This window comes from Fundulus heteroclitus, chromosome 3, assembly GCF_011125445.2.
Source record: "Fundulus heteroclitus isolate FHET01 chromosome 3, MU-UCD_Fhet_4.1, whole genome shotgun sequence".
Classification (NCBI taxonomy): Eukaryota; Metazoa; Chordata; class Actinopteri; order Cyprinodontiformes; family Fundulidae; genus Fundulus; species Fundulus heteroclitus.
The window spans coordinates 952,580-979,230 of NC_046363.1; the positions used below are offsets into that span (position 1 = coordinate 952,580).

The window sequence follows — 26,651 nt, forward strand, 5'->3', positions numbered from 1 at the left end:
ACAAGGTGTTTGACCTGCCAAGAACCATATAAACAACTAAAACAAACTTCTAGTCGAAGTTGTTCAAAAAGGTAGCCTAAACATTAAACCTAAACTATATTGTTTCCTCTGCATGTCACATCACAAGGTGCATTGGACTAGTGGCATCAGACTCTAACGTCAATGCACGCAAGTACTGCTTGGACACAGAAAAAAGTTGCGAAGAGGGTGTCTCATTTGTGTTGTTTGCTGCTATGGAAGCTGTTCAGGAATCTTTCTGTTTCAATCCTACTGAGATGGTCTTTAGTCACACACCCCGTGGACTACTCAGAGCTTTAAAAGAAACTGTCTTAGTTCCTGCAGAGGGTTCTAAGAAAAGTCTCACTAAGTATGTACAAATATTTTGTGAGTTCCTGTCATGCTAACGCTCTGGCTAAGAAGCACTTAGCTGATTCTCAAAGTGAAATGAAACAAAAGTATGATAAAACGTCTGTCAAAAGAGATTTCCTAGTGGGAAAAAAAACATAATCGACATTTTCCTCACACCAGGATAACTAGATGAGTCACCTGACCCAGGAAGTCAGCTTCGGGTCCATAACACAATAAATATATTTACTGAGACATTCCACAACTGTACATACTGTACTGTAAGTTTGAGGGACCACAAATGATAGTACACTTACCGGTTGTGTTCTCTGAATGTCCTGACAATAGAGGCCACAGAGAACCTGCTTATATTTGGTTGAACACGTAGTCCTGCTTCCCTCATACTCATTCCATTAACCAGAACATGGTGTATGATTGTTGCTCTAATTTCATTGGAAATGATGGCTCTTGTTCTTCCTCCTCCTCCTCTTCTACTTCCACCTTCTTTCCTGCCCTCCATTGTGAAAATCACATGCCATTTGGATTTGACATGGCTTTATATTCCCATTACTGATTGGGTGCAACACATTACTGATTTGAAACAGGTGTGTTAAATTTCGAGTGCTTGTGTGTTACCGATGAAAACAGTGTGTTACTTGTATTTCACTTTTGGGGCTGTGTTGTGCCATTCTGAGTTGAAGTGCACCAAAATGCTACATGTGCTTTTTGAATGACAATGTGTTTACAGTTTTGCACAAAGAGCGATTCCGATTTGCTAGCTGTGTCTAACCACATGATGTCATGTTTTGTTATTGAACCCGAACACAACCACAACAGAGTAAAGTTTAACAGTTTATTGAAATTTGTGGATAGTGAAGGAAGGAACCAAGAGTCTGAACTGAGCTGAAGCAGGAGGATGGTGAAGGCAGGAACTGGCAAGCAGGTTGGAACCAGAGCATGGAGGCAGCAGAACCAGAAGCACAGCAGAATAGAGACGTGGAACCAGGCTTGACCAGCAGCACGACAGAATGGAGACTTGGAACCAGGCTGAGCCAGCAGCACGACAGAATAGAGACTTGGAACCAGGTTGGACTCACAGCACGACAGGATGAAGACTTGAAACCAGAACTACAGCAGGCTGGCGGAGAATGGAGGAATTTCGGACTGGACGAGACTGGATGAGGTGAGCAGCAGAAATAGAGGTAAGCAGGAAAACAGAACGAACCAACGAGGAATGACAGACTGCAGTGAGCTTAAGTAGTGACGCTGACAGGTGTGCTGAATGCTGGCTGATTAGTAGCTGACAGGTGTGGATTATTACTGAACTGAACTGGTGGAAATGGAGGAAAAAATAGAGGAAGGTATGGATTTAGAAGGGTGGACGCCAGTGGGGAGAGGAAGAGGGAGAGGACGTGGAAGAAATAAAACAGATGAAGGAAAGGGAATTCAAGGCAGTAAACGAGAACTGGAAGGAAGTAGTTCGGATGAAGAAAGGATAGTTAGGAGGAAACTTGTGAGGGAGGAATTTAAAATAATATTAAAACTTAAAAATTAGCAGGAACAGGATAACATCAGCCCCATTGTGGTGTCAAGAGAAATAAAAAAGAAAATTGGAGATGTCGAAATAGTAAAGATTTTGCGAGATGGAAACCTATTGGTTGTTTGCAAAAACGAAGAACAAATGAATAAGGCTTTAAATGTAGATAATATTTGTAAAAAAAACTGTGTTGGAGAAAAAAGTGTTGGGAGAAAATAAAAAGATTAGAGGAGTGATTTATGGGATCCCTCTAGATGAAGATCTTGAGAAACTTAAGAGAAGTATTGGGGGTGCAAAAGGGAACAACTTGAAAAGATTGTCCAGAACAATAAATGGAGAAAGAGTAGGAAGTTTATCAATTCTCATTGAATTAGAAGAAAAAGAATTGCCACAAAACATCAAAATAGGTTATCTCAGTTTTCAGGTCAGACCATATATCCCTCCACCAATTTGTTGTTTCAAATGTCAAAGGTACGACGGACACATAGCAGCAGTTTGTAAAGGAAAGCAGAGATGTCCAAAATGTGGGGAAGATCACAAGTTTGAAGAATGTAAAGAAGTACAAGAAAAATGTTGTAACTGTGGAGGGCAACATAGAGTTACGTATGGAGGGTGTGAAGAAAGAAAGAAGGCAAAAGAAATCATACAGCTGAAAATGACAAAAACCATAAGCTATGCAGTAGCAGTTAAAAATGTGAAGGAACAGAAAACAAGGAAGAGTGAACAAATACAGGGTCAAATTTCATTGCAAGCCAAAATACATGCAGAGGAAAATATCACAATATCAGTAGAAAAACTAATATTATTTGTAGCTTATGTAATCAACTGCACTGACCAAGCCAAGCATAAAACTGAGAAGATTAAAATAATAGGGAGAGGAGCTGAAAAGTTTTTGGGGTTTAAAGAAGGATCATGGGAAAATATAAACAAAAAGTTGGAGGGAGATGGGAGACCAGGACCATCAGGTGAAAGTAGTTCATGTTAATATTACAGTGGAATGCAAGAAGTTTAATTGCTAACGGACAGGAACTTAAAGGTTATATTGACAGTGTTAAAGATCAACCAGAAGTTATTTGTGTGCAGGAAGCATGGTTAAAAAAAACATTAGATTTTGTGATTAAAGGATATAATAGTATAAGAAGAGATTGTCAGGAGGGAGGGGGAGGAGGATGTGGAATATTTATAAAACAAGGGATACAATATCAGGTATTAGGGAATGGCAAAGAACTAGAATTTATAGTAATTGAGATATGGGAACAAGAAGGTAAATTTAAAATAATACATTTTTATAATCCATGTAAAACAATATCAATTGAAATAATGGAGGAGTTAACTGAATATTTGGAAGGGAAAGTAATTTGGTGTGGGGATTTTAATGCAAATAGTACATTATGGGGTAAATGTAATAACTTATAACTCCACAAGAAGAAGAAGAAGAAGAAGAAGAAGAAGAAGAAGAAGACTGGAGCTGTATGGAAGGTGGCAAGTGTCTTGAGTCTGTGCATGATGCAGCAGACAGGCTGAATCATGACACATGAGAAGTCTTTAAAGTTCTACAAACTGTGTGCTTCAATCAATAAAGTGGTTTGTACACTTGCAACTTTGGTTTTGCAAATGGATTTTAGAAGCCTTGCTTACAGAAATACTGTAAGCCAGGCTTCATACTCAACCTACAGGTCGTAAAAATCTCTGATCTTAACAGTTAGAGCTATATACTGTTTGTTGACACATTTAATGAATATGTTCCATACACACGCATGTAACTTCCTTAATTTATTTCAAATACAGCTTTGTTCAGCTTGGTTCAGCTCTGACCAGTGGAACATATTCTTGGGGGACAGGGTGGTGTTGACACAGCCGTGTGGGTTCAGCTTTATATGATTAGGCCTATCTGTGCAGCTAATTGGGACTGTAGCTGGGGTTGCTGTATCAACGTGTGGTGGTAAAACCATGACTGGAATTTGAAAAAGCTGGGTAAAATCTGTAAAGTAAAATTAGAATTAAACAAATGTATTGAAAAGCAAATTCTATTTTTTATTCAAATACTTTGAAAAGAAAACTTTGAAGATGGCAAGTCAGGAAGCTTCTTTTTGGCCAATTAATTTAAAATAAAAAAATTAAAAACAACTTTTTGCAATCACAGACTCAACTGGTAAAACAATAAATGATCTGGAAAGTTTAAACAACACCTTTGTTGGGTTCCAGGGATTTTAGTCCCTGTTTTCGTCCACCAGAGGGCAGCAGGGAGCGGCACCTGGAAAGGACATGCCGTCTTTCTGACACACCTGACGCTCATCACCTCATCTCCCTGGAGCATAAGAGGAGCAGACGGCCAGCACTTCAGCGCCTGAGTGTTTGCCAATATTGGTCCATCTGAGCGTTCCTGAGATTTATTCTCTGGGTTTTTTTTCCCTGTCTAAAGATTTGCTCTTTGGGATTCACCCGATGTCTGTTCCCAGACGTTTCCCTTGTGACGCTGTGGGTTTTACCCACTGGATGCCCGAGACTTTTTTCATCTCCACCGTTGGATTACCAAATCATTTCCGGATTCTCCAGCTGGCTGTCGACCGCTCCTCTTATCTTCTCCGAGCTTCAGTTTACCTGTCCGCCCTCCAACTCTGTCTGGACACCATCTAAGGATCAAGACCCTAGAACCACAACCCTCCCCTCTGGCTCAAACCACACATCAGCAGAAGTAAGACCTGTCAGATTCTCTCACGGTTCTCAAGTTTCCCATGTCCCTTAAACTCACCATCTCCCTCTGCTGTTTTCTCTAGTGAGACCAGGACGAGCCCGTGAACCAGACTCCAGAAAATACAATATCTGCTTGTAATATTCTGACCATAAATAAATCCTCTTAACTGATTCCTGTTCTCCTGTGGTTGTTCTGCATGTGGGTTAAGAGATTGGATCCCAACATGACAACCTTCCAAGATTTCTACAAATCTTTATACACATCGCAAATAAATCAGTTAATGACATCAAGCAATTTCTGGATAAAATAACACTTCCTAAATTATCAGATAGTCAAACAATGACCCTGGATTCCCCACTGACAACAGTCGAAATCTAGGAAGCTCTAAAAAGCATGCCCAATAAAAAGGCTCCAGGTCCAGATGGTTTCCCAGCGGAGTTTTATAAAGAGTTCTGGAATATTCTGCCACCTACATTCCACATAATGTTGCAGGAAACTAAGGAAAATGGCAAATTCCCGGCAAATATGAGTTCTGCTACTATTACTCTCCTGCTTAATCCAGGCAAAGATCCTATGTTTGCTACCAGCTATCGTATCGTATTCCTAATTAACGTGGATAATAAAATAATCTGTAAAGCTCTTGCAAAATGATTAGATAGTTACTCCTCTCATAATACACCCTGATCAAACTGGTTTCATTAAAGGAAAGCAGTCATCCACAAATGCACACAGATTACTTAATTTAATAGATTATTCCTATAGTAAAAATATTGAATCCAATATATTGTCATTAGATGCAATAAAGCATTTGACAGAGTTAATTGGAAATTTGTATTTGCTACTCTACAAAAAAATTGTTTTTTTGTTTTTTTTATAAATTGGTAAAAAAAAATTATACAGCTTCCCAACAGCATGTGTCAGGACAAATAACCAAACATCTTACACCTTTTGTCTCCAGAGGCCTATTAGGCAAGGATGCCTGCTTTCCCCCTCACTGTTTGCTATTTTTATTGAAACACTAAGCAGCAACATTTAGACAAATTAATGTTGTTAAAGGTATAAAATGCATGAAAACAGAACATAAAATTAGTCTTTATGGAGATGATATATTACCTTATCTCCAGCACTCAAACACATCTCTCTCTCTTTCTCTCTGTCTCAAGTAATTAGATTACTAGAATCTTTCTCAAAAGTCTCAGATAACTCTATAAATTGGTCTAAATCTACAGTACTGCCAATTAACTGCTTTTTACAGGTTTACAACTGCAATCAGGAAGTATTAAATATTTGGGTATTACTGAGCCGTCTAAATTGGTGGATTTACCAAAACTTAACCACATCCCTCTTTTAAAAAAGATAGAAGAAGAACTTGAAAGATGGAAAGCGCTACCAATTTCACTATAATCTATAAATGAAAATAAATTTAAGCATATTAAAAGTGGTTTACAAATTCCAATAAATATATTGGAGTTCCTGGATCTAAAGCCCCCAAAACTACTGTCTAAATTTTACAGGACACTATCTAAACTAGATGATTCCATATTTCTTTCTATTATGAAATGGGATGAGGATTTATCAGTCAGCTTTGAACAAAACATCTGGGCTCAGATATGTCTAAGAACTTTCAAAATGACTAGAAACCCAACTTACTGAAATACAACTAATGCAATACAAAATTCTTCACAGAGTACACTATACTGGTCAAATATTATTCAAGATGGGTTTTGCACAATCTAATATCTGTCCACAGTGCACAGGCAATAATTCTGACTATTATATTCATGCACTATAGTTATGTACATCTGTTCAGAGGTTCTGGGTCCAGATATTTAAGGACTTGTCAAAGTGCCTGAGGTATGGGCCGGTGTATGCCCAGTTATCTGGCCCTACTGGGGCCTCTGGTGTGCTTGGGGGCCTTGGGGCCTGTTGAGCTGGGAGAGAGGTTGAACTCCCCCATCTATAAGGTGAACAAACGTTATTAAAAAAGATAGGATAACCCTTATGTCAAAATTTGATTGATGACTTCCGGTCACCCCCAACAGCCGCTTTCACCACTCTTTTCCAGCTGAAGTTCGTCCTCGGAAGCCCCCCCCCCCCTTCAACCTTATCCCTGCCCCCTGCCATGCTTCTCTCATGATATAAGGCCTTTTCTCAAACCTCGATAGTGATTAAATCCTTTTTCAACATGGCGTCTGAAAGAAGCAAGTTTTATCCTACCATTTCTGAGACACCTGTCACGATCTGCTACAATTAGAGTGATGTTTGGCAAACTCAGAAGACCCGACGCAAGGCTACGTTGTTTGTATGCACAACTCAGATGCCTCCGACCCTACCTCTGCAAGAAGAATGGTCTTTGGAACCCTGTGGGGGTACGTGTTCATGTATGAATCCAGCGATTTGTGTCTCTATCAGCTGGATGAAGGAGCTGACAATCTGCAAACTATCCACTTCTTGGGCATGCTAACGTCAAACGATTGGGGTGTTCTGAAACTCTTCATGCTCCACTGACTGGATCCCAAGGAGTCGAATGTAGCAGGCCCTGCAGTGAAACAAGAAACCGAGGACGAAATTCTTGGGTCTCTGTCAGAGACCCAGGACCAAGATTCACAGCTTGAGGACTCACAACGTCCCTCCGGCCAAGGAGATCCTCCCTCCCCGGGGCTTTCCCAGCCTGAGAACTCACAACTTCCCCCCGATCAATGAGATGGTGAGAGCGGGGCAGATGAATACGATGGTTGGATCCGCTTCGGGTTCGTCAAAGCTGTGAAAACTGCGGTGTATCATCTTTTGAGTGTCACATTCAACAAGTACATGCGAGATTTCTGCTACGGATGCACCGTGGAGCATCCTAGTTTGAGAGAACATCAGTGCGCCGAAGTGCTTGAGGAAGGGTTCTTTGAAAGCAACTATTATGGTGTAATGTGAATACTTTATAATGCACGGTTCATTGACGCCGTTCAGCAGTTCTTAGCCGCTCGCGACATCCATCAAGACAGTAGCACAGTCAGCGCGGTAGCACAAGCTTACTCATATGAATTGACGCTAGTCAAGCACGTGCATGACCCTATAAATGACATGTATCATCAGCTGGTTCAACAAACCCCTTAAACCAGAGATCAGCTTCTAGCCGCAACACAGTACTGGCTTGGTTGTTGAAACCAAAGCATGCATATTTTCTCATGTCTTTCTTTTTATATATTGAATGACTGTTTTTACAAATAGTTTGTAATATATTAAATTAGTGTTTTCTACAATTAGTTTATGACATCATATTAAAGAATGTAATTTCAGGTTTTTCTTTTTAAAATATTAAATTACTGTTTTTACAATTAGTTTGTGATATAATAAATGAATGTCATTTCCTTCCTAATTATGTAATTAAAAAAAAGCAAAACCCCGATTGCATTCGTCCTGCCTTTCATTTAGCATAACTACATGCTAAATGAGTAGGTATGGCTGAAAAAAAATTATGAAATTGGTATATTACCAGCCTTCGCACTCCGGCTCTTTTGGCGGGGTAAATAGATTACAAAGAGCTCTGGAAAGTGACAGTGACAGTAACAGGGTCCCGGTCGAAAAGGTCTAAGACTTTTTATCAGAACAAGATACTTATTCTTTGCATAAACCCGCAAGAATAATATTTCTGAGAAATAGAGTGTTTGTCACCAGGCCTCTGAAACAGTTCCAAGCAGATCTTTGTGATATGCAGAGCTTCTCCAAAGAAAATGATGGTTACAATTATTTATTAACTGTTATCGACGTATATTCCAAAATAGCCTATGTCAGGGTTTTTAAAAGGAAAACTGCATCTGATGTCGTAAAAGCTTTTCAGTCCGTTTTAAAAGGGAGTCAGATTCCAAAGAAACTTCAAACTGATGACGGTAAAGAATTTTTCAACAAACCATACCATGCATTGATGGATAAAAACGGTATTCAACATTTTTCCACGGCTAGTGAAATAAAAGCGTCGGTGGTTGAGAGGTTTAACCGTACATTAAAATTAAGAATGTAGAGATATTTCACTGCAAACCACATTATCCGTGTGCTTCAGGATCTGGTCAAAAGTTACAACCACAGCTATCATTCAAGTATTAAAATGCCACCTATCGAGGTCAATGCTTTTCAGGTGTTTCAGAATCTTTATGGGACTAATTCCATATGCTGCACAAAACTCAAGATAGCGTTTAAACAAGGTAACCATGTCAGAATCTCCAAAGTGCGGGGAGTGTTTGACAAGAAATATGAACAGTTTCATAGACAAAATCTTTACAGTTACAGAAGTGATAACACAATCTCCTCCAGTATTCAAACTGAAAGATTTAGACGGAGAGCCGGTCCAAGGCTCATTTTACGCAGAGGAGCTTCAAAAAGTAAAAATGTCAAAAAACAAAATGTATCAAGTCGGTGAGATATTAGACAAACGCACCGTGAAACAGCTGTGTGTCTTCCCAGTTGGCGTGGTGCCAGTAAAGAAGAGTTGGTCGTGCCAGGCTCTTTTATATCCTCTCATAGCAACAAGATAACGTTTCTAATGTCGGTGGGTTTTTTTTATTGACCGTGTTGCATGCTGGGAGCCGGTGGCCATTTTGACCATGTTGCATGCTGGGAAATGTGGTCTGTCATGTCATACAATGGCATAATACACCCATGGAAAACAAAAACACCCATTGAACTCAAACGCAATTTTGACCCCTTGAACCTCAGCATAACCGTCCACATAAGGGTCGGTTTTCTTTTCCCCTTTACTTAACGCATGCTGAGCTAACCATTCCTGAACTAACCATTCCAGCCACTGAATGGACACGTTCGAAAATGTCTTAAACTGGCGTTTGTAGTCCACTGGTGAGGGGATCGCGAGATTGTTAGGAGGAAGGAAATTGGATGTGAAAACCTTCATGCTGGCTGAGGCAAGTTGTGAGTATTTTTAAAGGATCCACGTTTGTCTCTTTAAAGAACTCTTCTCTGAATTTCACACAACCCTTGAAAAGAATCTCAACAGCATTTTGACAATAGTAAAGAGCTTCTTTATGAAAGTCAAAGGGTTGCTTGCATGCCTGGTACAACCAGGCTGGTTGGTCGCTGCTGCTCTGCGGGGCTCATGTTCTGTACTGCGTAGAAGCTGGGAGGAGGAAGTGGGCCTACATACTTTAAATTATTTTCAGAGGAGAACAAGTGGGGGAAAATCTAATGCTTTTGGCATTTCAGTCAGTTTCATAGCAAGGAATAAAAGGCTGTCAATGAATTTCAGACCGTAATCAGGTCAAAACAGATGATTTTGCTCCCCTGTGTGATTAGGGATGGTTTAATACCCAGCAGAACCATCACACTCAGAACCAAGTAAGAGTCGTACCCGTGGCTGTTGTAGGCTAAAAATGTGTAACCCTTGTACCTCGGTTTCCTGAAATGGAGCAGAAATTCCCTGACGCAGCTCAGGCCGTAAGCATGCCAAACATGTCCTTTCAATTTTTTAGTGCATACAAGGAACGGAATGTGCACGCCGCTCTGATCTGTAAAAGATTTGAAATTATTAAAAAAAAACAGTTTATCACTGATCGGCTGATCTGTCAGGGTAGGTTGAATGTAGCACTGATGTTGGTTTAATGTTACATCAGCACCACACGGTGCTTTCTCACGACAGACCGTACATTTTATCGAACAGTTGTGACGCCTGCTCTCTCTGCCTGCTGACAGATATGTTTTTTTACACACAGGACAAAACTTTGTTGTCTCGCAGTTACTCACAAGCTTACATTGTACAACCGGTACGGCGAACCATGATACTGTGTAGGATATGCACAGTACTCGTTCTGTGTGTGACGTCACATACCGGATCGGCCGATTGAGGAATGTTCGGGCTCATTCGCATATACAGCAAGTTTTATCGAAATTACTTCCAAACGGTGCACATAATTCACATATAATATACATTTCTTTACTCTGGTGACTATTTTAATGCATCTGCGTTAAAATACATTTTACGTGCGACTTAGACTTTAAAGCATCTGTAACTTGCTGCTGAAAGTGTAACAAATCATTTTCAGGCGAGAGTGGTTGAGAGAAAGAATTGTTTAATCGTAGAATCGCTTGTTCTAGCCTGAATAAATGCTCATGATTCCAATGTGGACCCATGTGCTCTTGAAGTCTAACAGGCGAGGCTGGAGGTAAATTGACAAAGCCGGACGCACACTAAACATTATATATATATGTATATATATTTTGAAGGTCATTGACAACTTTCACAATTTCATTCAAAACATCTCTCATTTGCTGACTATCTATAATAACAGATGTCATAATTGACTTGGTTAACTGTACTGTAGTGTGGATGGCTCGAAGAGTTTGTCCAGCAGAAACCTGCAGGTTCTCAGAAGCCCAGCAGATTTCCAGCGGTAGAACGTAGCTCTGCGACCGGAGAACGGAATTTGTTCTATAACTAACGATGTTTCTGTAATACGAAAGAAAAATTATAATTAGATTTTTATCGTATGTAATCAGGACTGAATAAAACATTAATTTATTATATCACAAGCTAATTGTAGAAAAGTCATTTAATAAATAAATGCATTGATTTATTATATCATAAACTAGTTGTAAATACAGTCATTTAATATAGAAAAGAGCGATATGACAATACATTCATTTATTATATCACAAACCAATTCTTTGAAAACCTAAACAGTGAAGTTGAAAGAGGCAGTGAAGATGTACCTATGATAATCTGCGGAACAGTATCCGTTTTGGTAATTATCCTGGAAATAACTTGTTGGAAAGTCCGGACTGTCGAACGCAGTTTTATCAAACTGGGTTTTTTTATTCTGATTATTTCTTGAGGGTCTTCCCCTGCTGGTGGCTGGAGCTGCTGTGGATAAAAAGGAGACAGAGACAAATAGAGTTTTAAATGGGCTAATTCGAGAAAATATAATCAAGGGGGTAGTTTAAGATTTATACTGATAAAAAAAGATGGAAGACCGCAGGGCAGCTTTGAACCCAGGTAGTCCCGCACCGGGGCCGAAGTGTTACCACCAGCGCCACAAACATATCCCCATAATTGCTATCTCACTGTGTGACGGCAGCTACTGATCTGATGAGATGTCAGGGATTTCTTCTGTTTCTCTTGTATCACCGTTTTCTATCACCGACAGTGGAGTTACTGTAAATTAAAAAACGCACACACAGAGAAATGGAAATGGGCTAATTCAGAAAAATACAATCATGGGATAGTTCTAGAGTTATACTGAGAAAAAAAGGGTGAAAGACAGTATGTCAAATTCGAACCCAGGCCGTCCCACACCAGGGCCATGGTGTTAAACGGGCTAATTCAGAAAAATACAATCAAGGGATGGTTTTAGAGTTATAAATAATAGCAAACTTACGTTTGACGTGCCGTCTCCTACCAAACAAGGAAATGCTTTAAGACCATGTCACGTTTGTTGAGGGACGGTTTGTTGTTAGGCGTATGAAGTGATCTGATCAGCCTGGCACAAATTTACTGACTACAACTGTCGCTTCGAAATTATCCCCCCTTCCTGCAGCGTTCAAACCCTGCACCAGCCTCTGTCTGAGGGTCCTGTTTCAGACAGAGGCTGGTGCATCCCAAGGACAAAACCCCCAAACCTAAGATGAGCGGAGTGGTGTATGCAGTTCAGTGCAGTGAGGAATGTTCTGATCTTTATATTGGAGAAACCAAACAACCTATCCACAGACGCATGGCTCAACACAGGAGAGCTACCTCCTCAGGTCAAGACTCTGCTGTCCACTTACACCTAAAGGACAAAGGACACTCTTTTGAGGACCAAAATGTTCACATTTTGGACAAAGAAGACAGATGGTTTGAAAGGGGTGTGAAGGAAGCCATCTACGTCAAGAGAGAAAGACCAACCTTAAACAGAGGAGGAGGCCTTAGGTTCCAACTCTCAAAAACTTACAACACAGCTATAGGATTAATTCCAGCCAATCGTCAACTTAACTCTCACCCTCATTCAGGTGATTAAAACATTGTTCCTTTAAGCCAAGCCAATAACACTCTAACGACTCCTCGTTACAGAGGAGTGGACCAGTTTCGGTCCATTCCGCTGGCTTAATGGTTTTTACGACCGCCCATTACGAAGGGGTGGTCCTGTTTCGGTTGAATTTGCATGTTATCTAAGCCATTACAGGCCTTTGTTTGGTATGGTATAAAGCTTGTTACTCATCATTACTCCAGACTTTTTGAATTGAGAAAGCTTCCGGGAGAGGAAGCGAAACGTCTTCAACTACGGTAAACAAGTCCAGTTGCTTTGTTTTTTACCTTTTTTTGGAATGACCATGACCTGGATGACTGAGAATCTTCACCAGCATAGATATCAGGGTTATTCCAGATAGGTGTACGACTGCATGGGATAAGGGATGACTTTGTCATTTTAAGGAACTCCCACCATGCTGTCAGAGTAGAAGTAATGTTGATATTTTTGAAGCATGTATGCCGTTTTATATTTGACCTAATAAACGGCAGATCTGAAATCATGATATTATTGCACATTTCCTGTTCTATATCTAACCAAGGCTCATCTAAAAGACTATTTTTTATCCATTTAGAGATGTATTGTAAGGAAGTTAGGCAGATCTAATCCTCCCCTGTCTTTAGTCTTCTGTATTGTCTTATACGTGGGGGTTTATCTTTCCAAAGAAATTTAGAAATGGCAGAGTCTAGAGATTTAAACCAGTCAGATGATGGTTTATTGGGGACCATTGAAAATAAATAATTAATTCTAGGTAGGACCATCATTTTTATTGAAGCTACCCTACCCATAAGTGTAATTGGAAGCGATTTCCATCTTTCAAGGTCCTCTTCTATCCTGTTTAAAAGTGGGGCATGGTTAAGTTTAAGTAAATCCGTTAATTTATTCGACACAGTAATACCTAAATATTTAATATTTCCTGATTGCATTTGTAAATCTAGGGAGTTTTCGAGAGAGCAATTAATTGACAGTACCGTAGATTTAGAGCAGTTTAACGAGTAATCTGATACTTTAGAGAAAGATTCTAGTATTCTAATTACTTGTAAAAGAGAATTATTTGAATGCTGGAGATAAAGTAAGACATCATCCGCGTACAGACTAATCTTGTGCTCTATTTTCATGCATTTTATACCTTTTACAGCTTTTGTTTGTCTGATTGTTGCTGCTAGAGGTTCTATAAATATGGCAAAAAGTGATGGAGAAAGAGGGCATCCTTGCCTGGTGCCCCTCTGTAGACAAAAACTGGAAGATATTTGATTATTTGTCCTGACACAGGCTGTTGGAGAATTGTATAGAATTTTTAACCAGTTTATGAATAAATCGCCAAAACCGAATTTATGAAGAGTAGCGAATAAAAATTTCCAATTTACTCTATCAAATGCTTTTTCTGCGTCTAAAGACAATATATTGGTTTTAATGTTTTTACTGTAGGAATAATCAATTAAATTAAGTAATCGGCGTGTATTTGTGGATGACTGCCTTCCTCTGATGAAACCAATTTGATCTGGATGTATTATGAGAGGAGTTACTTTGTCTAATCTTTTTGCAAAAGCTTTACAGATTATCTTAATATCCACATTAATTAAGGATATGGGACGATAACTAGTTGGCAACACAGGATCTTTGTCTGGCTTGAGCAGAAGGCTGATGGTGGCAGAGTTCATATTAGCTGGAAATCTACCTTTTTCCTGTATTTCCTGCAACATTCTTTGGAACGTTGGGGCTAGAATATTCCAGAACTCTTTATAAAACTCAGTAGGGAATCCATCTGGACCTGGAGCCTTTTTATTAGGCATGCTTTTAAGAGCTTCCTGGGTTTCAGCTGTTGTCAGCGGGGAATCCAGTGTCATTATTTGGTTATCTGATAATTTAGGTGTAATTTTATAAGTGTAATTTTATCCAGAAATTGCTTAATATCCTTCTCTGATGGATTTATCTGTGGTGTGTATAAAGATTTGTAGAAATCGCGGAAGGTATTATTTATACACTCTGGTTCACTTACTGTATTACCAGTTGAATCTGTAACTGCAAATATAGTAGTTTTCTCCTTATTTATTTTAAGCTGATTAGCTAGAAAGCTTCCTGACTTATTGCCATGTTAAAAATGTTCTATTCGGAGTCTTTGTATTAGAAATCTATTTTGCTTTTCAATATAGTGGTTTAGTTCTAATTTTACTTCACGGATTTTACCTAACTTTCCTTCTTCTTGAGATGATTCTAGTAACTTAAGTTTTTCTTCTAATTCCTGAATCTTTTTGTTTTCTTTTTTCTTTTTATGAGATGAGAAAGAAATTATTTTACCTCTCATCACTGCTTTCCCAGCTTCCCACAATATCGATGCCGATGTACCTGGTTGATCATTGTATTCTAAGTATGAGGCCCACTGTTCTTTAATGAATTTTATAAATTCTTCATCTTTAAGCAGTGATGTATTAAATCTCCAGCTTTTGTTTTGTGTGGTTATTTTTTTATTAATTAAGGTGAGACTAACAGGAGCGTGATCACTGATAGCAATAGGATGAATTACCGTCTCTGAAACAACCGACAGCAGTGAGCTACTTATTAGAAAATAGTCCAGACGAGAATACGAATGGTGAACATTTGAGAAAAAAGTGTATTCTTTACTAATAGGATGAAGAGAACGCCATGCATCGCAAAGACCAAAATCACAGTTTTATACCATTCAACAGCAGCTGGTTCTTTTGGTGTGAAGCTAACTTTCGCTAACATTGATTTAAACTGCTTCAACCTGCAATCCACCCAGCACTGATTTTTCTTGGTTTTATTCAATCGTTTCAAGTCCGTTACTGTCATCAGATTCTATGGACCATTAACCCAAACGATTACATTCCAGCTCCCAGATTGCATTTCTTCGATGGTCCTGTTAGCCAACTGGACCTGTAAGTGTCCTGTCGTGTCAAGGTCATTGACACCTCTGCCCTTGTTATTGTTTTACACAGTGCTACTGAAATTTAGAAATGGTAAAATGGTAAATGGCTTGTACTTGTATAGTCATTTACCCATACATTCACACCCTGACGGTGGTGAGCTATGTTAGTAGCTACAGTTGCCCTGGGGCAGACTGACAGACGCGAGGCTGCCATGCACCGGCGCCACCGGGCCCTCTGACCACCGCCAGCAGGCAATGTGGGTGAAGTGTCTTGCCCAAGGACACAACGACGGAGACAGTCAGTGCGGGGGATCGACCCGGCAACCCACCAATTGCAAGACAAACTCCCTAACCTCTGTGCCACGTTTATTTTGTGTAGGCAAAAGATCAATTTCTGTGTTTCAAATAATTGATAGCGTGTTTGTCCATAAAATCTCTATCAGTGCCACTTGTTTGGTTTTCAAGACTGTAAAGAACATACTTGATGTAGGTTGTAATGTTGTGATAACACTAGTTCTTTTGTTATGAGTACCATGAACACATGTTAAGAATGCACAATTCCAAGAAATCTGTTTTTAGGGACTCTACAACAAAACCAGAGTTCATATTGTGTATTGACTTGAAACTCCAAGCTGTCATCTCAGGTTGACTGAAGTATTGAAAGCTTTGCAGAGAAAGGCTATCAGTGAAGGAACCTGAATGTGCCAGTGATAAAACTGCATAAAAGCCTACTTTTTCCCCCTAAGTTTTTTAAGACCCTCAAGTATTTTTTTTGTTTTTTTTCTACCATGTTTTTATTTTTAGTAATTTTATTTTGCAAGTTGTTCTTTTTCTTATTTCCACTATATCGATCCTATTTTGAAGGATATTATTCATGGATTGTACTAAAAAATCAGGGTTCAGATTCTGTTACCGACTTGGAACTTGAGGTTGTAATCTCAGATTGGCCGCAGCATCCCAGCGGTCGCAGAAACAATTTATAAACCTGAATTGTTTATAACTGGGAGCGGCCAGAGAAAGGTGTTTCTCAGAGAGGTTTTTGTGAAATTTGCCAAAGTCACAATGTGTGGAACACAATGTGATTGTGACACGAGCAAGACACACAAGAATGTAGAGCTGCAAAAGCTTCCTGATAATATATGACTCACTTTTGCTCAAACCCAAAGATGTCTCCAGACAAGACACAGCAGCTAAAATAAATTTTTTTACATTAGACAAAAAGGTTACGTTTTTCTAATAAGTTTTGTCTGGCTTCTTTGTTATTTTGTAGTTCACTTAGCTCTCCCTTGCTCAGCTTTAGTCACTCCTCTGGACACTAATTAGTTTTCGTTCCCGTCACCTGTCAGGATGCAATTACCCCTGATCTCTTGCCACCTGTGTTCACCTCTTTTTAAGACTCACCTCATTCTGTTCTCGTCGCCAGTCCATAGCGTTCACTCCCGCTCAGTCTCTGCCAGAATCCTTGTCAGCTCAGTTTTTTTGTTACAGTCAGCCTGAAGACTCCTTTCAACTTGGTTTTTTGTTACAGTCAGCCAATAGACTTTCCTTCAGCGTTGTTTTGTTCCAGTCTCAGCCTAGATCCAGCTCAGCTCTGTTCACACTCCTGTTCTCATCTCCTGGTGAGCTGTTCCGCTCTCAAGTCCACGATTCAGAGGATCTGCTCTCCAGTGCACGGCTCAGATGTTCTGCTCTCCAGTGCACGGCTCAGATGATCTGCTCTCCAGTGCACGGCTCAGATGTTCTGCTCTCCAGTGCACGGCTCAGATGTTCTGCTCTCCAGTGCACGCCTCAGATGTTCTGCCCTCCAGTGCACGGCTCAGATGTACTGCTCTCCAGTGCACGGCTCAGATGTTCTGCTCTCCAGTGCACGGCTCAGATGTTCTGCTCTCCAGTGCACGGCTCAGATGTTCTGCTCTCCAGTGCACGGCTCAGATGTTCTGCTCTCCAGTGCTCGGCTCAGATGTTCTGCTCTCCAGTGCACGGCTCAGAGGTTCTGCTCTCAAGTCCACGCCTCAGAGGTTCTGCTCTCCACGACCTCAGCTCAGATGCTCTGTCCTGGTCGCTAGTCTTCGGCTCCAGAGTTCCTCCCGGTCAGTCACTCCACACGCCTCCTGCCGGCCAGCTTTTGCACCCTACACCTCCGTCTGTTGAATGACTCTGATCCCATCATCATCCATCTTCCACACTTTTCAATAAACTCACTCTTAACAACTAGCTCTGTGTGTGCGTGCTGTGTCCGGGTTCATCCTAGACAAATATCATGACAACCTTTAAAAAGAATGTTAATCTTTAAAAGCCAGTAAGGTTTTTCTGATAAGCTCAAAAAAATTTTCATAAACTTTTTAAAAGTTTAACAGTTGTATTAACCTTCAAAGAAACTTTTGTAAACTAATAATTCATTCTTGAGCACTAACAGACAACGATTGATTTATGTAATGTAGGATCTGTGTTAAATTAAAATGTGTGATGTCATCATGGTGGTAATGTGTCTCGCATTGTCATTCACAAGCATCCTGTTGTCCCATATTTTATTTGAGATGTGGTCACCCTAGAGACAAGCCATCAGCAGTGGAACGTGAATGGGTCAGTGAGGAAACCTGTAAAAAAACTGGACCGTTTCCAAGTTTTTTAAAGTTATGTATTGTCTACATTCAGTATATAATGTATTCTAAAATAAATTGTTTCAATTTATAATAATTTTTTCCTTGGTAGTCTGTAACATTTCAAAAGTTTAGTTCTAAAAGCACTGGTCAACTGAAGTTCAACAAGGTTCTCCGGTGTTATTCATAGTAATGACACTTAGTTACGCCAATCAGAGGTCACCAAAATCAGTGTAAAAAAGGTAGAAAACCAAGCAACTGGACTAGTTTTCCGTAGTTGAAGACGTTTCGCTTCCTCTCCAGGAAGCTTTCTCAATTCAAAAAGTCTGGAGTAATGTGGAGTCGCTGGGCTGGAGAGGAAGCGAAACGTCTTCAACTACGGAAAACTAGTCCAGTTGCTTTGTTTTTTACCTTTTTATGGAATGACCATGACCTGGATGACTGAGAATCTTCACCAGCATAATCAGTGTTGCTTCCTTATGTAAGTTTGCTAAAACAATGTCTGACTCCTTCATTTTCTCTGGTCCCCTGCCTGATTTTACCAGTGATGACATGTTTAGGCACATCATCATTCAACCACTGGTTGTCTAGGGAGTGTCCAGATACCAACATGGGCTGCATTGATAACTGGCAAACTTTCAATCTCCGCCTCTCTGCCTGTTCGGACGCTTTTTTCTCTGCTCCCTGCTTACTTGCATTTCCCTGCCTTTTACTTTTTATCTCCTTTTTATCTCTTAACCAAAACCACAGAAAGTTGGATTTAGTTATATTATTTATTTTATTTTCTTATTTTTTTATTTTTATTTTGAAAAGATGCCTACCTTCACCACAATGGACTTTGACAAGCTTTTACAGAAGATGTTATAGAACTAAAAATCTGTCGACTCGAAGGGAATTATGATGTAAACGCCGCGCATGGAAATGAAACAACCCTGCCTGTGATTCCGAGCGGTGACTACCAGCCCAGCGAGTCAGCGAACGAACAGTTCCCTGAGGAAAATGAGAATCCCTGGACCACTCTGGGTGCAAGACCAAAGGATCAACGAACCCCACAACTAGACAAAGAAAACTGGCCGATACTACAGAGAGATGTCCCAAGACAAGTGAAACAACAATGGGCTGTTCTCAAAACAAATGATAGGAGTAAGCCTGCTGGAAATGTTGGAATTCAGTTACTAAACAGATTTGCTCCGCTCCAAAATGTGACCCAGGAGGATCTTGACATCAATCAGCGGTACATCAATGATTTTCGTTCTAAGACATCAGAGAAAAGACATGCCACAGGGCCAAGGACCCTGACATTATGCAATGGATCTGTAAGTAGGATTAACCATTTCTGTAACAAGAAAAACACAGAGGTGTTGATTTATAACAATAGGAACTGTGGCCTGGTGTCTGATATTTCAGACATCCTTCCAAGGATCTTGAAAGAACGCCCGACTTTGGAGAAACTCATAATACAAGCTGAAGCCCTTGGCGACGTCACCCGAATAAGAAAATCAGAAGTACTGAAAGAGGATTACATTCGTCTGTTGAACTCAGCGACCCTAGAGTACCCGTTAATTGCGGAGATGAGATTTTTTCCAGAATTCTGATGCTAAACAAATGACTGAAAAAAACATGCAAACAAACAACTGTAACCTTCATAGACAACTTTAACATCTTTTGGGAGAGGAGACATCTGTTTAGTGACAATGGTTTCCAGCTAAATAGGTCAGGTGCAAAACAGCTGATTTCAAACATCTTCTATTCTGTGAACCATGCACCATCAGCTTTGTTCCAAAACAAAGCTCAACCAGTGCCAAAACAAATGATAATCCCAGTACACCCCGAACAAGCCAAGATAAAGATGGCCATAAAGATGACACAGAAAGAGGCTACGTCAGAGCTACAGGAGGATTCATCCCAGATCTCAGAAGGACAGAGAGAGGACCAAGAACCTCCATCCCCACAAACACCGGTCCAGACTGGATCTGCCTCCCCTTCTTTTCCACAAAGCCCAGAAGTTCCTTTTCTGGAATTTTCTCACAACATGAACAAAGTATTTAAGATTGGCCTACAGATGACATCCTCTCCACATAGCCATTCTGCTGTGACTAAACCAGCATTTTCCAAAGGCCTTAGAGCCTCAGATCCTCCTCCTCTGCGTATCACAGAACATTCTAGTACCGAGGAACTCCAAATGACTTTGCTGTGATACAGATCGGGCCCTGGCCGCACATTTATCAGACATGACAGTCTCCAGCATCAGCCTGGGCCTTTTGCCAGAGATGGAATATCTGTGATTATATGTGGCGGAAATAAGAAAAACAAAAGGATAAACAGGAACAACTAATTAAAAGTCATAAACTGTCACATGCAACCTGTCACAGAGACATCATCGACCACTAAGTCATATAAACTGGGTTTATTAAACATTCGATCTCTGTCAGGAAAATCTCTTTTAATTAATGACTTTATTATTGACAATAATCTTGATGAAATGTTTTTAACAGAAACATGGTTACATGAATCTAATGAAAAACTTATTCTGTTGGAGTCGACACCGCCAAACTACAATTTCCTTTGTGAGAGCAGACAGCAAAAGAAAAGGTGGAGGAGTAGCAACATTGTTTAATGATTCAGTAAAGTGTAAAAAGGTGTTTTTGGGAAAATTCAACTCTTTTGAACATTTGGCTCTCCAGGTAAAGAGCCCGGTTCGAACTATGTTTCTGAATGTTTACAGGCCTCCTAAGTCCACATCAAACTTTTTTAAGGATTTTAGTGACCTCCTGTCTGTGATATGTGTTGATTATGACTGTGTAATTATTGTGGGAGACTTCAACTTTCACGTTGACAACCCTGAAGACAGAAGTGCAAAAGAACTGTGCGACACACTTAGAAACTTTGGTTTAACTCAACATGTTAAACAGCCAACGCACAAACAGGGACATATTTTAGAATTGATCATCACTAAAGGTCTAAAGATTTCTAAGGTCAATGTAACTGATGTTGCCCTATCTGATCACTTTTCTGTTACCTTTGAAAGCATCATTTCCAGTGACTCATTTAGCCAAAGGGACATTGTAAGAAAACGCACCTTTAAGGACAATGCCACGGAAACCTTTATTCAAGCTTACTCTGCTACTTCAACCTTGGGGTGCAACTCAGTAGATGAGCTAGTAGATAACTTTCATTCTAAAGTCTCAGACACCATTGACTGCATTGCTCCAGTTAAAGTGAAAGTTCTTTCCGGGAAGAAAAAATCTCCTTGGGGAAATGCTCCAGAAGTTAGAGGTGAAAAAAGGGAGTGTCAAAAAGCTGAACGCAGGTGGAGAAAGACTAAACTCCAGGTTCACTATGACATCTATAAAGAGAGACTTTACAAATATAACTTACAATTGAAAAATGCAAGAGAATCTTTCTTCTCTGAGATCATAAACAAGAACATTAATAATGCTTGTGTCTTATTTGCCACAGTCGACAGGTTAACAAATCCTCCTGTGTCCGTGACTTCCGAACTCCACTCCACCAGGGCCTGCAATGAATTTGCTAACTTCTTTACTGAGAAAATCCTAAAAATTAGAGGATCAGTTTGTACATCCTTACCAACACCAGAACCAATGCTGTATTCAGCTTGAACTATTTCTGACAAAATGTCCCATTTGAGCCAAATAAAACACAAAAGCTTAGAGCTGATAATTCAGCAGCTAAGTTCCTCCTCCTGCTGACTTGATGTTCTACCCACAGTTTTCTTTAAGGAAGTTTTACCAGTCATAGCGTCTGATTTGACTCAGATAATAAACACGTCCCTTCTGTCAGGTGTATTCCCCCAGTCCCTAAAAACAGCAAATATCAAACCACTGCTAAAAAAGAACAATTTAGACAAACTTCTAGTCCAGAACTACAGGCCCATCCAAACCTCCCCTTTATCAGTAAGATTATTGAAAAAGCTGTGTTTCAACAATTAAACACCTTCTTAACAACAACCAGCCACTTTGATGTTTTCCAGTCTGGCTTCCGTGCTCACCACAGTACAGAGACCACCCTTATCAAGGTGTTTAATGACATCCATATAAATACAGACTGTGGAAAAACCACCGTGCTGGTACTATTTGATCTCAGTGCAGCATTTGATACTGTCGTTCACTTCATCCTGTTAGAACGCCTGGAGAATGGGTCGGCTTCTCTGGTACAGCTCTCCACTTGTTTAAATCCTACTTAAAGGACAGGGACTTTTTTGTATCAGTAGGTAACTTTACATCAAAGATGACAAAAATAACGTGGGGTTCCCCAAGGGTCCATCCTGGGTCCCCTCCTCTTCAATATCTACATGCTCCCTCTAGCTCAGATCATAAGAAACAACAACATCAGCTACCATAACTATGCAGACGCCACACAGCTCTACATTATCATGTCACCAGATGACTATGAACCAGTTCAGGCACTGAGTAAATGCCTAGAAGAAATCAATGCCTGGACATGTCAAAACTTTCTTCAATTCAATAAAAACAAAACTGAAGTAATAATCTTTGGACAAATAGAGGAGAGATCAAAAGTTAGCTCACAGCTTCAGTCACTTCAGCTACAAACCACTGATCAGGCCCGAAATCTGGGTGTAGTAATGGAATCAGACCTGAACCTCCAAAAGCATCTAAAGACAATTACAAGGTTGGCTTTCTATCACCTTAGGAACATTTCTAGGATTAAAGGACTAATGTCTCAGAAGGATCTGTAAAGACTAATCCATGCGTTTATATTTAGTAGAAATGATTACTGCAACGGTGTTTTCACAGGTCTGCCTAAAAAGTGGATCAGACAGCTGCAGCTGATCCAGAACGCTGCTGCCTGCGTCCTCACTAAGACTAAGAAAGTAGAGCACATAACCCCAGTTCTAAAGTCATTACACTGGCTCCCTGTATCTCAGAGAATAGACTTTAAAATACTTCTGTTAGTCTATAAATCCCTAAATGGCTTAGCACCTAAATACATTACAGACTTGTTATCAGTGTATCAACCCTCCAGACCACTAAGGTCTTCTGGCTCCAGTCTGCTCTGCATACCTAGAACACGAACCAAACACGGAGAAGCAGCATATAGTTCCTATGCTCCACTTATCTGGAACAAACTTCCAGAAAACTGTAAAAGTGCGGAAAGCCTGAGTTCTTTTAAATCAAGATTAAAAACACATTTGTTTAAAATTGCCTTTGACTGTTGTAGTTAAACTGTTCTACTGTTTTTAATGTTCTTTTTTGTTTCTACATTCTATCCCTACTTGCTTTTATTCTGTTTTATTTTCCTATATTTTAATCATGTAAAGAACTTTGCATTGTCTCTGTACTGAATTGTGCTATTAAAATAAATTTGCCTTGCCTTGCCTTTCCAGGGAAAACCCAATCTGATCTGGAGAGACAGCATCCATTCTACTTTGGAAGGTGCAGCTCATCTTTCTAGGAATCCGGTCGTATGTATTAGTTCTCGAAAATGCTGACAACCTGGGTCCAGACCAGGAAGCAGAGCTGTAGTTTAACAAAGCTTCTGTACTGTTACCCAACCATTACCAAACCATTCACAAATTGATGCTTTTGTTGCGTTTTGCATTAGACAAAATAGCCCCCTTGAAAAAGAAAGTAATTATTCACAGGAAGCTGGCTCTGGTTTAATTTAGAGCTGTGATCTTTGAAGCACAACATTAGGAAATTGTAGAGAAAATGCCACTCTACACATCTAGAGGAATCCTACCTAATCTGGAAAAAACAGTCTACTGTTGTATAAAAAGACCCTTCACAGTTAGAGCAGAGTATTTTTAATTAATAATACAAGAGAATCCACTGGAACGAGCTACATCACAAAAAAATTCAAGGCTTAATTGTGTATGTTCATACATTCACAATATTCCCATAGCTACAACTTAAGGTCTCTGATCACAACTAAAATGGGAGAATTGTTTTTATTCATAGTACAATTTCACTGGAACTAGCTTCATCTCAAAATATTCTTATCTTATTTCTATTCATACATTAACAAAGTAAAGCAACAACTAGGGGTCTCTGATCTGACCTTTCTAAACTACATCTAAAATGGTAAGGGGGTAAGGGGGTAAAAGCACACTAGAGGTGGTATGTGTGTGCGTATGTGCCTGTGCGTTTTAGAGTAACCATGTATGTGTGTGTGCATGTGTGTTAGTCTGTGAGCTGTGGCAGATAGCTCTCAGAGCTGTTGTGCATTTTCCTGATCAAAGAGGAGGAGAACACCACTCGTTAAAACAGAGAAAGATGACAAGATTAGATAAGATAAAACATTATTGAGCTCACAATTGAGAGATTTACTCGTGACATCGGCTCGTATAAGCAACAGAAGGTGCACAAAGGAGGAAAAGGTGCAACAAGTATATACAGTGCATCCAGATATATACAGTGGATGGGAAAAGAATAAAATAAAGAAGAAGAGATTTAAGGTGATCTATATACATTCAAGTGGTGGCAGGTAAAAAAAACTGTGCCGTTTCTGGTTTGTTAAATAAGTAAATAAAATAAGTGAGATTGTATGAGATGAGATGCATATTTGTCTTTGCAAATGTATTCAAACGCATAAAGTGTTTGTATGTCTCTGTCATTGTACGCAGTCAGAAAGGAAGAGCAAGAAGAAAAAGGCACATTACACATTTACACATCTTGGTTAACAGGGAATACATAGGGAGTAAGTTTCATCTGTGCAACATTCTTCAAACAGGATAGTTGCATCTAGCAGTTCTTATCTAACACAACTCTTGTCTCTGTCCTTGGGTGAATAAAACACAATAGTAAACTAGAACTGCAAGCAGTTATTAACGGGTTCCAAGCCCACGCACCGCCCCCTTTGAGCATGTTCCTGGACTTCAGCATTCAACACCCTCATCCAAGCCCACCTACGCCGCGCCCCCTTTGAGCATGTTCCTGGACTTCAGCCCGCCCCCTTTGAGCATGTTCCTGGACTTCAGCGTTTAACACCCTCATCCCACAGCATCTGGTGGAGAGTGGTGAGGACAGCAGAAGGGATCATCGGGGCTCCTCTCCTGTCCATAAGGACATTTCATCCCAGCGCTGCATGTCCCGAGGCCATAACATTATCAGAGACCCCTCATACCTCCACCGTGGACTGTTCTCCCCTTTGCCTACTGGGAAAAGGTTCTGCAGCATCCGCTGCACGTTCACCAGTTTTTGCAACAGCTTTTTCCCCGTTGCCATCAGAGTGTTGAACTCTAAACAGCAACAGTAAAAGTGCATATTCATACATATATACCATGGGTTAAAGCAAAAATAATCAGTTTGACTGAAAAAAAAATTCAAGTCAGCCCATATATTCCCGGGCCGTGGACATAATGCCACATCAGTTACCTCACTTGTTTAGTGTGCAAAGTCAACATTAACCAAATCTGGTAGGTCTACAATATCCATTGACCATTGCTGTATCTCTCCCACCTTTCAGCTTCAGAGCCTTGGCGTCATCCTGGCCAGCCTCTCATCCTCTCCTTCACTTTCCACATCATCACCTGGTTAACTTTCATCTTGGCAGCATCAAGTTCTTACTTCACACTGTTGTCAAACTGGTTCACAGTCCACTCACCTCTTGACTTTACAATTTCAGCTCCCTTCCCTCCTTGTCCTCCAGAAAACCTCCATAAACTGCAGCTAGTACAAAGACAGCAGCTTCATCATTACATCATCTACTTCACTCCTGTACATTAACTCCACTGGCTCCCTGTCACATTCAATATTTACCAATCCTATGATCATACAAGGCCAACCACAAGCATGGACAATGCAGGACACATAACCAATACTATGATGACGTCATATATTTTAATTTAACACAGATCGCACATTACAATAATCAGTCTGTTTTTCCTATTATTGCACAGCAATTAATTATCACAACTCATGAGTTTATAAAAAGGCATTATTTAACTTTTTTGAAGTCTAATAAAACGGTTATATTTTAGCCCTGTTACTGGCGACCTGTCCAGGATGTAATCTGTGTCCCTGACTAGGAAGAGCCACCTGCCGTCCCCCCCACCCCATTACCCTGTTTCCCCATCAGATAGGGCTTGACGTCACACCTGTACCGAAAACCGAGTATAGAAAATCCATGGATGGATGGGATCTTAAATTTTTGAAGTTCAATAAAATTGCTAAAAAGTTTATCAGAAAAAAACATTACTTGCTTTTTAAGATGAACACTTTAATTAGAGAAATGTTATTAAACTTTGCATAAAGTTAAATATTGCTGTAGGTAATCTTGGCTGCTGTAGCTTGTCTCTCTGGCAGGTGATTTTGGGTTGAATAAAATTAGTTCATAGAACCACAGGAGGCTTTCTCAGCTGGTTCTAGTGCGACTTGGTTCTACAGTGTCGTTTCACTTCACCTTCTACACTGTTAAAAAAAAAACTTCATAAAAGTTTTCTGACAATCGCCTTTCTCTGGCCTCACCCAGTTAGAACCCGTTCTCCAGTCCATATTGTAGCTGCAGTTTATTTATTTTTATTTGACGTAGTTTCCTTAATAATTTGAGTGAGAGTGTTATGTGTTTGTGCATAATGTTAAAGATGTATTTTGACTGAAAGTAAATT

The 26,651-nt window shown here is 40.0% G+C and overlaps 1 protein-coding gene and 1 long non-coding RNA gene across 2 annotated transcripts in view; one reads left to right on the top strand and one right to left on the bottom strand.

Moving 5' to 3' along the window:
* LOC105917636 (glutamate receptor ionotropic, kainate 2) overlaps window positions 1–26,651 on the bottom strand; it is a 1,028,886-nt gene that overhangs the window by 293,872 nt on the left and 708,363 nt on the right. The gene's annotated exons all lie outside the window — the stretch shown is intronic.
* Window positions 4,545–4,748, top strand: LOC118558184. The gene is made up of 2 exons (XR_004928202.1): window positions 4,545–4,577; window positions 4,660–4,748. It is a non-coding gene; the product is annotated as an uncharacterized LOC118558184 (long non-coding RNA).